The sequence below is a fragment of the Stegostoma tigrinum genome, chromosome 13 (assembly GCF_030684315.1).
Source record: "Stegostoma tigrinum isolate sSteTig4 chromosome 13, sSteTig4.hap1, whole genome shotgun sequence".
Classification (NCBI taxonomy): Eukaryota; Metazoa; Chordata; class Chondrichthyes; order Orectolobiformes; family Stegostomatidae; genus Stegostoma; species Stegostoma tigrinum.
The window spans coordinates 37384724-37395396 of record NC_081366.1 but is presented as its reverse complement, the minus strand read 5'-3'; positions in this window follow the sequence as shown (position 1 = coordinate 37395396).

Below are 10673 nucleotides of genomic sequence, written 5' to 3'. Positions count from 1 at the left end.
GCTACCCTTGTCCTTCTAGACAGTACTGGTTATGGGTTTTAAAGCTGCTGTTAAAGGACCCTTGGTGAAGAAATGTAGTTCATCTTAAAGATGATACAAACTGAGTGTCAGTGGTGAATGGAATGAATGTCTGTGGACGAGGTGCTAATCAAGCAGACTGTTTTATCTTGGATGGTGTCAAACATATTCACTTGCAGACCTCCAGGCAGCTGGTGAGTTATCCATTGTCATCCTGACTAATGCCTTGTAGATAGTGGACAGGCTTTAGGGAATCAACAGGTGAGGATACTCCCTGCAGGGTTCCAAGCCTCTGACCTGTTCATGTAGCCATTGTGTTTATATCACTTCTTGAGTTCAATTTCTGATAAACAGTAAAAAGATACTGTAATAATCATGGGTGATTTTAACTTTCATCTAGATTGCACGAAAGAAGCTGACAGAAGTTGCTAGGAGAATGAGTTCATTGTAAGAATTTGGGACAGTCCCTTATACTTTACCCGTCTATATTTGGGTAATTGAAGTCCTCTGTCATAACCACTGTCTAACATTAGCAGGTCTCTGTAATTTCCCTGCAGATTTGTTCCATTACATCCTTTTCAGTAGTTGCTGGTCTGTAGGCTACACCTAGCAATGTAATTGCACCATTTTATTCTGCAGCTTGAGTCAAATTGACTCTATCCTTGAACCTTTTGAGATAACTTGCTTTTCCAGCACTGCAGTGACCTCCTTAACCTTCATTTTTACCCTCCTCTCATTCTTAGGAATGGCATGGTTGCTCAGTGGATAGCACTACAGCCTCACAGCACCAGGGACCCAGGTTCAATTCCAGCCTCAGGCAACTGTCTGTGTGGAGTTTGCACATTCTCCCCATGTATGTGTGGGTTTCCTCCCACAGTCCAAAGATGCGCAGGCTAGGTGGATCGGCCATGCTAAATTGCCCATAGTGTACGGGGTGTGTGGATGATAGGGGGCTGGGTCTGTGTGGGATGCTCCAAGGGGCAGTGTGGACTTGTTGGGCCAAAGGGCTTGTTTCCACACCTTAGGGAATCTAGTCTAGTCTTCCTTTTATATCTTTCCTGAACAACTTACACATGTAATATTTAACACCTAATCCTTTCCTTAAGCCAGACCTCTGTCACTGTCACGACATAATTACACATTGCAATCTGGATCTGTAACTCCCCAATCTTATTTACTATAATCCGTGCATTTAGATATAACCACATTAACTCTGTTCTCTTTCTTTCTTGCTCCCCTACACTGACTTCACCTATTATCTTACAATTTTCTATACTAGTGCCAGCTGCATTCTTAAGTATTTTGTGGGCCGTTATTCACCCATACTATTCTCCCTTGGTTCCCACAGCCCTGCCAAGTGAATTGAAAGCCCTTGTAATGACATTAGAAAATTGGCTTGCCAGGACTTCAGTCTCAGCTGTTTAGGTGCAACCCATCCACCTTGTACAGGTGCCATCTTCCATAGGCCCAGTGTCCCAGAAATCTAAAGCTCTCCCTCCTTTACCATCTTTCAAGCCACACATTGATCTGCTTTATTCTGCTTCCTTTGTATTTAGGTTCAGTAAAACCTGCTAGTGTTCACTCAGTTGATTATACACCTCATCTTACTACCTGCTGGCAATGATGACCTGTTTTCCATAGCCTCAAGCACACGGCCATAAGAGCCTAAAATGAAACCAGTGAAGTGATACATTGCTACAGCAAGCAACCAGGAGGCCAGCCCAGCCTAGCAGTCTGATCCGAGATCTGGATGAAATACCTAAAGTGCATCTCAGTGGTGATAGGTATCAGTGAGCAACAGGCTTCGAGGTTTATTTAGACACCAAGCTGCAGAAGAAGAAAGGCCACACAGAAACCGAAGGAGCTGGAAGAGGCCCGTGGAGGAGTAAACAGCAGGAAAGAATCAATTGTTTTTGTAAATTAACAGTTTGAAGGGGAGAACAAATATACAAGAGAGCACACCCACATTGCTCTTAAGATAGGAATGGTTTGATCACCATAGGCCGCACTGAAAATTCCTCAATGATGGAAAAAGCCTTACTTCTCCAGAAAACATGGAAAATCAGGACCAGAAAGCATTGGATAAACCAATGGTGAAGATTCATCAGACAGTACTACAATAAAAAAATTCATACAAACACCAGGTCAGCATCTTGTTGTATGTGAATGGCAGATATAATGACACCATCCTCGCCAGACATAGTACAGAAAAAAAACTGCAACATATTAACGTGTAAACAAAGCATTGGACTCACATTTCAATTCAAGAAGAAATTCCATTACAGACTATGTAAACTTTAATTAATGTGAGCAAGGTACAGAGGAACCCATTGATTCAACATTCATAAAAACCGAAAGAACCACAGATGATGTAAATCAGGAACAAAAACAAAGTTGGTGGAAAAGCTCAGCAGATCTCGCAACATCTGTGAAAAAAAACAGAGTTAACGTTTCATGTCCAGTGAACTTTACTCAGAACATCCTCTGTTCTGAGGAAGGATCATCGGACCTGAAACGTTAACTCTGTCACTCGTTAATGCTGCCAGGCCTACTGAGCTTTTCCACTAACTTTGTTTTTGATTCAACATACATAAATTATTCTGCCTCACAGGCAATTTTCTCTATGAATGAAGTTGTTTATTTTGGAAGGGAGAACAAAGGAAGAGGATATTATTTAAATAGAGAAAAACTGCAGAAAGTTGGAACTAAAAGGGACTTGGAGATATTTGTGTATGAAACACAGAAAACTAACACACAGGTGTAGTAGGTACTTAGGAAGGCTAATGGAATGTTGGCCTTTATTTCAACGGGGTTGAAGTATAAGAGTAGGAAATTCTTACTGCAACTGTACAAAGTACTGGTGAGACAGCATCTGGGGTACTGCGAGCAGTTTTGAACCCTTTACTGGCAGTTCAGAGAAGGTACACTAGGAGGATCCCCTTTATCAAGGAACTGTCTAATGACCAAAGGCTAAACAGATTGGGACTGTACCTAGTCCAAGTTCCAAAAGTAAAAGTTAATCTCATTGAAACAGAAGGATTTTTGAGGGGTTTGACAGGGTAAATGATGAGAGGATGTTTGCCCACTTGGGAGAGTCCAGGACCACAGGGTACATCTCCGAATTAAGGGGTGTCAATTTCAGAATGAGAAGCGGAGGAATTTCTTGAGAGTCTTAGGAATTCCTGGCCACAAAAAGACATTGTTTGGGGAAGGGGTGTACAGAATCATTGTGCATATTTAAGGCTTAGATGGTTAGATTTTTGTTCAGTTGGGAATCAAAGGTTTATGAAGAAAGGACAGGATAGTGGGTATCAGGAGTATCAGATCATATTGAGCCTTTTAAAATGGCAGAGTGGGCTTGAGGGGCTGAATGGCCTACTCTTCTTCCCATTTCTCATGGTCTTGTAGTTTGTTTTCACCTATTAAATAAATCCATAGATCAGAAAGTGTGGACAGCAAGAAATGTGGCCTCAGAAGATACAGAGAAGCTCAACAGGCCTGGCAGCATCTGTGGAGACAGAAATAGAGTTAATGTTTCCAGCCTAGTATGACTCTTTCCGTAAGCCAGAAGGAATTTCAGTCTCTAGACTTGCCTTTCAAGAAGCTGCAATCTTTTACATCCTGGAGTTTTACCTTTTTCTTATGGTTTTCGGTGAATGTAATATTCCATATATTACATAAATATTCCATTCATGCAAGGAATGTGAGAAACAGTCCGTAGGCTGAACTGGAAGAAAACTGACAATAAGGATGCACAAACACTAACTAGCTATCAAGAGACATGACCAATTCTAATTGGTCTCAATACACATGGACAAAGAAGGACATGGATCTGACCAGGAGAACACATCCATAGTAGCATGAGTCAAACAGAGACATGCTAGGGAATCCCTGGATGCCTGCCATTCCAACTGGAACTCAATCGACAAACAGATTGAACTGGGACTGATAATGCAGACCATTGAGAAACAGAACCTGAGTGATGCCAACCAGCCCAGCAAACCGAGGCATATAGTAACAAATGGGACAGAACACCAGTATCTCACCGAAGGAACACGGATGATGTTACCTAGCAGGGTGACAAAGCGTCTGCATCAAACACACTGGCTCGGCGAGCAAGTCTACAACCTGATTAAACATTATTATATAGAAGTCTTCAAAAGCATTGCAACCCAGGAACCTGCTGTCATTCCATTCCAATACCATATTCCCCTTACACGGAAATCAGGACCTGAAACGTTAACTCTGTCACTCGTTAATGCTGCCAGGCCTACTGAGCTTTTCCACTAACTGACCACACATGTCCTATACATCCTCCAGGAAAGCTGAGAAGGCTGTTAGGGATTAGTCTGTCAAACATGAGACATTTATGGTGGAGTTGGGGAGTGATGTGAAATAACTCCACAGGGACCGTTCTTGCATCACCTTTTATTTCCACATGAACAGTCCTTCACTTTAGGTCTGCCTCATTCAGAGTCAGGTACCAGAGTGTCAGTATCTCTGACACTCACCCTTTTTATCCGTCAGCTAGGGCTCCCTGATTGGACCAGCTTAACGGCCCCAATCAAGGAACTCAAATTCTATGAGGTCCCGTTCGCTGACCTCATTACAATCACTGCATTACAGTGTTAGGCCAGAGAAGTAAAAGAAGTTAGAAAAACATGGCATATAAAGGATGTAGAGCGAAAGGTAAAGATATAGCGTAAATACCTGGACTCTAAGAATAGCTACTGAGCATGTGTAAAAGATGTTATGGTATAATGACATCAGATCACATGGAACTGAAGCCTGAGTCTCTAGGTCTCCAGAACTGAGGGCCCTATTTCCTCTTTGACCATCAGTTTAAAACATAATTATGAAGTCCAACATTCATAATATCACAGGAAATAATCCAGTTTGTAAAAATGATCATAATTTGGAAGAACATCACATGTAGCTTGAGAAGTGCTGGAGTGAAACAAATTGCCTGGTCTTGAAAGCCTGATTCCAGTGGTTAGGAACACCATTACATTCCAACCTCCATTAATGAAGTCCAGTATAGGAAGGATTGTGGATAGCTTTTCTGTCTCGATGCTAGTTGTGACCCATACTGTCACTGCTGGTACAAATCCAGTGATTCAGTGATCCTGGATCTCTGTAAGTGCCTTTTCAACAGATGCCAACCCCTCCTGGTGCCTTCACATGGAGAGCTTCAAGCTTCTAACTGGCTAGGAGCTCGTAGGTCTAAATCTCAAGAAAAGCTCAACACTGACCAGTTAAATCCTTAACAGTGATTGTCATTGACTCTTTCATCAACAGGCAAGATGATGTTAGCTAAATTAAGGTCCACTTAGAGAATTGGGATAAATGGATCATTTTCAGATTGGCAAGCCATAAAAAATGGAGTGCCACAGCAATCATTGCTGTGACCTCAAATATTTATGATCTATATTAATAACTTGGGTTAAGTAATTGCTAAAAGGTGACATCAAATGGAAACTTTGTCATGCACTCAACGGGACTAAGATGCAAGGAACATAACTTGGAAAAGGAACATCAATTTATACAGCATTATAAGAGGGTGGTGATTGCTTGGGTCATTGTTGACAGCAGATACAGTTAATTGTCAATTTTAGTTCTCAGCTCATAGGTCATGCCATGCAAATACAGTAGGAGACTGTGAGCATGGTAGAATCAGTAACATTTTTGCCCCACCTCCTCCTCCCACCCATACAATACTCAAGAAAGACAGATAGGCATATAAGACCATAATGTACTTACCATTCAAGGTGTGAGGAAAGCAGTTCCAGGCTTTTGCAGCCTATGAGACCTGGAAATGTGTTTACAAATTGAAGACCCGGGTGGTACTTTATAAGGCACCTGTGATTATTATGTTTCACAGAAATGACTAGGATTTATTTGTAACGATCAATATCATGGTCCTGATTGACAGTGCTCGGGATTTGAAATCAGCAAAATTGGTCACCGCACGAGGTACACATTCAGGGCTTTTGTTGCACAATGCTAATGCTGTTGCCTCAAGGCCAGAATGTCCATTCAAGATCCACGTGCTCCAGTTTGTTATAATATGTTGATTAAATATCCATTAATAAATATCCACGGTATGCAGGCAAAATTTTGTAATTACAGACTTCTTGAACTTGCAATGTGTGAGTGCATAATTAATGCAATTGTCACTTGAAGGGCCACAGTGGAGCCACTCCTGTAGTCAAATCAAACCGCGGTATTACACCCATTCTGATTACACATTTTTCATTAATGTGTATCATAAATTGCTGAGGTCACAGCATTAACTCCTCTGAAAATGGAAAGCAACACAGCTAGTGTTTCACAAAGTGAGTTGCAAGGTCAGCCAATTAATCTGGCTGCTCCACTCCCATTACCTTAATAAGAACATAGGAACACAGGAATTGGCTATTCAGTCCTTCAAGCCCACTCCACCATTTAACACAATCATGGCTGATCTTATTCTCGTCTCAGCTCCACTGTTTTGCCTGCTCTTCATAGCCCTTAATCGCACTTTTTATTGGAAAGTTAGCTATTTCTTTCTTAAAGCTGTTGATCGATTCTGCCTCCGCTGTACTTTGGGGCACTGACTTCCACAGATTCACAACCTTCTGAGAAAAGTAGTCTCTCCTTATCTTGGTTTTGAACATGCCTCCTCTTACTCTATATCTATGACCTGTTATTTGAGGCTGTCCCACAAGGGGGAACATCTATTCAAAATCCCCTTTAGCATTTTATATAATTGGAGCAATCAGATGCCCCCCACCATTCTTCTGAACTTGAGTAAATACACGCCCAAGCTATTCAATTGAACCTCATGTGACTGAACTTTCATCCCTGGAATCAATCTGGTGAACCTTCTCTGACCTGTGCTTGTGCCACCACATACTTCCTCAAGGAAGGAGACCAAAACTGGACATAATATTCCAGGCGTGGTCTCACAAACCCCTTATATAGTTGTAACACCACTTTAATAATCCAGGCATTTTGCAATAACTACCAGGATTCCATTTGCCTTTTTTATTATATGCTGCACCTGCATACCTACTTACTCCGATTCATGCAAAAAAGATGCCCAATTCCCTCTGTACTCATGCTCTTTGAAAGTGCTTCCTGACCTCGCACCTAACAACATTAAACTCCTTCTGCCAGATTCTGCCCCATTCTCCTAGCCTATCAAAATCCACCTGTAAGCTCTTTATCTCCTCATCAGAGCCTACTTTTCCACCTATTTTAGTATTATGCTCCCTCCAGTTTTGTTCTTCTTGTCAATGACATCAGGTTTGAGTCTCCCAACATTCTGAAGAGATAGGAGAGGCACTAATTGAATATTTTTCATCAGTATTCACACAGGAAAAAGACAATGTTGTTGAGGAGAATACTGAGATACAGGCTCTTAGACTAGATGGGATTAAAGTTCATAAGGAGGAGCTGTCAGCAATTCTGGAAAATGTGAAAATTGATAAGCTCCCTGGGCCAGATGGGATTTATCCTGGGACACTAGGGAGAAGATTACAGAGCCTTTGGCTTTGATCTTTATGTGGTCATTGTCTACAGGAATAGTGCCAGAAGACTGGAGGATAGCAAATGTTGTCCCCTTGACCAAAAAAGGGAGTAGAGACAACCCTGGTAATTATAGACCAGTGAGCCTTACTTCGGTTGTGGGTAAAGTGTTGGAAAGGATTTTAAGAGATAGGATTTATAATCATCTAGACAGGAATAATTTGATTAGGAATAGTCAACACGGTTTTGTGAAGGGTAACTCGTGCCTCACAAACCTTATTGAGTTCTTTGAGAAGGTGACCAAACAGGTGGATGAGGGTAAAGTGGTTGATGTGGTGTATATGGATTTCAGTAAAGCGTTTGATGAGGTTGCCCATGGTAGGCTATTGCAGAAAATATGGAGGCAAGGGATTGAGGATAATATAGCGGTTTGGATCAGAAATTGGCTAACTGTAAGAAGGCAGAGGGTGGTGCTTGATGGGAAATGTTCATCCTGGAGTTCAGTTAACAGTGGTGTACTGCAAGGATCTGTTTTGGGGCCAATGCTGTTTGTCATTTTTATAAATGACCTGGATGAGGGCGTAGAAGGATGGGTTAGTAAATTTGCAGATGATACTAAAGTCAGTGGAGTTATAGATAGTGTGGAAGAATGTAGCAGGTTACAGAGGGACATAGATAAGCTGCAGAGCTGGGTTGAGAGGTGACAAATGGAGTTTAATGCAGAAAAGTGTGAGGTGATTCACTTTGGAAGCAGCAACAAGAATACAGAGTACTGGGCTAATGGTAAGATTCTTGGTAGTGTGGACGAGCAGACGGATCTCGGTGTCCATGTGCATGGATCCCTGAAAGTTGCCACCCAGGTTCATAGGGATGTTAAAAAGGCATACGGTGTGTTAAGTTTTATTGGTAGAGGGATTGACTTTTGGAGCCATGAGGTCATGTTGCAGCTGTACAAATCTATGGTGTGGCTGCACTTGGAGTATTGCTTACAGTTCTGGTCACCACATTATAGGAAGGATGTGGAAACATTAGAAACGGTGCAGAGGAGATTTGCCAGGATGTTGCCTGGTCTGGAGGGAAGGTATTATGAGTAAAGGCTGAGGGACTTGTGGCTGTTTTCGTTACAGAGAAGATGGTTAAGAGGTGACTTAATAGGGACATACGAGATGATCAGAGGATTAGATCAGGTGGACAGTGAGAGCCTTTTTCCTTGGATGGTGATGGCTAGCACGAGGGGACATAGGTTTAAATTGAGGGGTGATAGATATCGGACAGATGTCAGCAGTAGATTCTTTACTCAGAGAATAGTAAGGGCATGGAATGCCCTGCCTGCAACAGTAGTAGACTTGACAAATTTAAGGGCATATAAATGGTCATTGGATAAACATATGAATAATAACGGAATAGTGTAGGTTAGATGGGCTTCAGATTGGTTTCACAGGTCGGCGCAACATCGAGGGCCAAAAGGCCTGTAATTCACTGTAATGTTCTATGTTCTATGTTCTATGTTCTATTCCTATCCAACTTTTCAGCTCCTTGTTTTACCACCTGAGCTCCTGGTCTACAGTTTAGTAATATCCAATATAATGATACACTGTTCCACCCATCAAAGCCAGAGTGATGTTGACTATGAATGACCTTACCTCTCACAGTACCCAATGCTGCATTGACTCCCACCTTAATTTGACAAATTCCCCTCCTTCTCAACCATTGTGCCTTTTGCATCCCAGTATGCAGCTTCCATTATCCACAACTGACTCCCCCAACTTCTTGATCCACAGCAAAGTGAGAAAAGTGGAATCAAGGGTTATGGGGATAAGGCAGGAACAGGATACTTATTGTGGATGATCAGCCATGATCATAATGAATGGTGGTGCTGGCTCAAAGGGCCGAATGGCCTACTCCAGCACCTATTGTCTATTGTCTATAAAATTTGGACTTCCTTGGTGATTTCATTACCTCAATGATGACCTAATTGATTTTTATTGAAAGGTAAATGTGCTTCCAAAACACTGCCCTGTTCACTGCCTGCACATTTGCATATGGGTATCATTATGTCAGGACTGGACCTGATATTGAAATCCTGATTTAAAGAAGTTCAGCTGATTGGTGAGTCTAAAATTCCATCCAGTGTGTGTAGCTATTATGGGTGGCAGTTAAATTAACTGTTTATAAAGCTAATGTTAGTTTTCCATTTTGATACAAAAATGAATGGTATCACCTATTGCTTGAGAAGATCAGATGGCAAGTTTGAGTAATAAGCACATCTACAGTATCTATTTAGTTGCCGTATTGTCATTACTTGTACGAACACATGTTTTAATACTTCATGTAACATTGCAGAGGTCACATAACATCTGAACAAATGTGACAAAATGTGGCTTTTCACTTTCTTCCAAGCGCTGGTCCTTCTGAACAACTTGACAATAGTTTCTAAGCAAAAAATGAACTGATGAATTTTTGGCTTCCTATAATAAATTCTTTTCATCTGCTTCTTGTCCTTTGCATTATTCCATTCCTCACTAATATTTCAGACTTCACAGTTGAGTGATCACAGTTTGGTATTTGAAAAGCATTAGAAGGTTATTTCTGCAGGGCTAAGTACCTATTTTTTGAATCTACTAATGAGTGTGAATTTTCAGGAATTCCTAATTTCTGAAACTATCTTGGCAGTTGGAATTTTTGTTGATAGAAATCAAAGAAATGTACACTTTCTCAACTAAATATTACCCTAACCATTAATTAATTTCCAAGAAAATACTAACATTCAACGTATGTTTTCAATACAATATTTATAAATGACAAATAAAGATATCCAGTGGAAGTAGGGAAAATTCAATGACTGGAAGTATAGTTACTGAAATGAGAGGACAGAAATATATTTACAGGGGGTATTGAATGTTAACAGGACAATACTTTTCCATTTTAATTTTTATTAAGAGATATTTATTTATGCTTTGAATGATAATACTTTGATTCATCCTTTATCAAAGGCAAACATAACTTTTTATCAATATTAATCGAACATGTTACTATAATTTAGTAGATTGAAAAGCACATTAAATGTAGTTTCAGTAAACCTTAAAAACATTCTGAATATCTTCCTCTTCTGCTGCATGGTTTCAAGTTTTTGTTGAAGCTGATCT